The sequence below is a fragment of the Lepisosteus oculatus genome, chromosome 14 (assembly GCF_040954835.1).
Source record: "Lepisosteus oculatus isolate fLepOcu1 chromosome 14, fLepOcu1.hap2, whole genome shotgun sequence".
Classification (NCBI taxonomy): domain Eukaryota; kingdom Metazoa; phylum Chordata; class Actinopteri; order Semionotiformes; family Lepisosteidae; genus Lepisosteus; species Lepisosteus oculatus.
Genome location: NC_090709.1, coordinates 11971881 through 11974732, shown reverse-complemented (window position 1 = coordinate 11974732; position 2852 = coordinate 11971881). Strand labels below are relative to the sequence as shown.

At 46.0% G+C, this 2852-nt stretch overlaps 1 non-coding gene across 1 annotated transcript; it reads left to right on the top strand.

Moving 5' to 3' along the window:
• The first annotated feature begins 1004 nt into the window (after positions 1–1004).
• On the top strand, positions 1005–1086 carry trnal-aag (transfer RNA leucine (anticodon AAG)). The gene has a single exon. It is a non-coding gene; the product is annotated as a tRNA-Leu (tRNA).
• The last annotated feature ends 1766 nt before the right edge of the window (positions 1087–2852 follow it).

Here is a 2852-nt window from a genome sequence, read left to right as displayed (position 1 = left end):
GTTTTCGTTGTGTTTTTGGGTGATAGTGCATGTGAATGTAGTTGGAAAATAAAAAGGGCACTTATACAATACAAATGCTTGTCGCTGGTCTATGTGTGCATTGGTGATTCTAGGAGATAAACAGAACCTGTGGTAATGTAGAGGGGCCCTAGCACCCCGTTTGTATTGCTAGGTGGTATAGTCGTACACGAGGCAGGAACATCCCTCGCCCATAGGGTTCACCTTACTGTGACACCTTCTTCATCTATGTTTTTTGAGTGCACTGCAAATGATCTTAGTATCGAAGTGCCGTCCCACATAACCGATCCGAACAGTCTGCTTTACAGAGGAGCACTGCCGGAGCTTATCGTTGGCAACGATTGCTGGATCCTTTGAATTCGACTGAACTATAGCACAGATCTGCAGTCCACCATTAGAATACTGTGGGTGTGCTGTATAAGCCATACCGCCCAAAATAGTTCTAAAACAGGAGAAGCATCCTCGTTTAGGAATGTGGTATAAAGTGAAATGGTCTGGGAAGAGTCCTACGTTTGAACAGTTCAAAATAGACGTAAAGGGGTATTTACGGACTCTTTCGAAATGTAAGAACAAGCTGTGCGGACCTTATCTTTATTTACCTTGTGTAATCGTTTTTCATAAAGTGTAATTGTATTATAGCATGTGCCCCTGACGATTTTCTTGATATGTTATATGTGCTCTTGTTTGTGTTGTATGTAGTTTTGTTGTTCAAATAAAACGTAAAAGACACAACTTTCTGGATGCGGCTGCTGTAAAAATAAAATGACATCAAGGGTGCTGTACGCAGAGGTCTGAAACCTGCTCCACAGAAGATCTTTATCCAGAGGTGTTAAAGAAGTCGAGATCTCGCCATGAGAGGGGAAGCATCTCAGAAAAAGCAGGTGCAGTCGGTTCCACGGTCATAACGCCACTAAATCGGGCGACAAGAGCAAAACCCACCCGGCTTCCTCTGGGCAAGTAATGAGACAAAGAGACAGCACACAGCGGGTAGCGTGGCCGAGCGGTCTAAGGCGCTGGATTAAGGCTCCAGTCTCTTTGGGGGCGTGGGTTTGAATCCCACCGCTGCCAGGTGCTCCTGTTGAGATGCCCTTTCAGCTGGCTTCAGACAAAAGGGAGGGAACTGCTTTTTGGCAGTCTCTCGAGAAACTAAGCAAAGTGTTTAAAGATACTTTCTCAGCTTGACATCAAGGCACAAAACAAAAACCTTCTTGCGTCCTCTCAACCCAAAAGCGCTTTGCCACTTTTTGCGTTATGGAGGGAACGACGTCTGCCCAGATCACTTTTGTGTCAATGCAAATCGTAGTGTGCCCTCCGTTTTAATGTTGGCTGTGCTGGCGTGCTGCTTCTGTCTGTGAAACTTGAATGTTCTGCTTCTTCACACCAAACCGTCGGCGGGGGTTGAGCTTGTTAAATCTTTGCGCATAGCGCTCCTTTGGAAGTACTTTGTCCAAGTTCAAAAGCGATCGTGGGATTTACTTCATGCGTGCAAAAAGCATGCCTCGCACGACAGATCTAAATGGGGAATGGAGCCTGCTTCTTGCTGTTTTTCCTGTGGTTGCAGTTACAAAGTTGATCGTGCTTTCACATTCTGTTAACAGTATTCACTGGCTGAGCTTTATCAGTTGGTTCGTAAAGGAATCTCTGCTTCGGTTCCAGAAAAGTCATCTGTAGTGTGTTTTTTTCCGTGCCCATGGCAGTCTTTTAAAGCTGGTAGTAATGGCGGCGAAGTTAATTTTTTATCCTCTTTAAAAGAATAAGGACGGGCTGGGGCGAGCTCCATTTACCACTCTTTCAGCTAACCGCCGAACTCGCGAACTGATTACACTGCAGAGGCACAGGCGCCTCGCTTTTCTCCATTCTCTGGGTCAGGGTGAAAAAAAAACTTGCTGGTATTAGCTGGCCTGCTGGGAGCACCTCTTCTTCACTGATAAGCAAGATTTGTGTTTCATCTTTCGCAAGCTGTATAGATTTCTTTCAAAACAAGTTGTTCCAGAAAGGAAACGAACACTTGCATTCACCTGAATTAAAAGGCATGGGATTTGCCCATAAGGATAAATTCTGTACAGTAAGACAGGTAGAAAGGCACCGCTGGGAATCAGACCCAGGATCTCCTGTTTACTAGACAGGCGCTTTAGCCAATTAAGCCACGGCGCCAGCAAAGTGCTGTCCTTTGACAGCCACTTGGACACGTCTCAACTGCTCTGAGACATCTGCGTTCGGTGTGCACCGAGCCTGCTCGCCTTGCAAGTTGCCTCATTTACATGCGATAGCTCCACCACTAAGAGAAAGGATGAGAAATGGCTTTTATCTGGCACTTTTCATGTCAGAGGATCTCAATCTGCTTTCCGTGTACAAGAGGATGTCCAACTCATGTAGCTAAAGACGTAGACGACAGTGCTCCACTGAAATCTTGATCTCACAACCCTCGGCATGACTCCGCTGTGTTCTGCTTTAGACAAAGGGGGGAAAAGACTTCTTTCATCACACGTTTTGCACTGTTTACGGTGTTTGCAGTGCTCTTTCTTAAATGAAAACCAGGAATCGGCACCATATGAGGTGAGACTAGATAATATTGGATCAAGTAGCCTCGCCATTCCATGCGTGACGTGAGCAAAGTGTAATTCCTGTCTTTATAGTGTGCTTGTTAGAGACTTAGCTGGCACCCAGAGCGCTTTAAATCCGGGAGTCAGCAGCCCAAGACAAGAGAGCTTCCTTCGTCTATGTTTTTTGCGTGAAGGGGGGAAACCATGCGTGTGCTGCAAACAATCTTAGTATCGAAGTGCCGTCCCACATAACCGATCCGAACAATCTGCTTTACAGAGGAGCACTGCCGG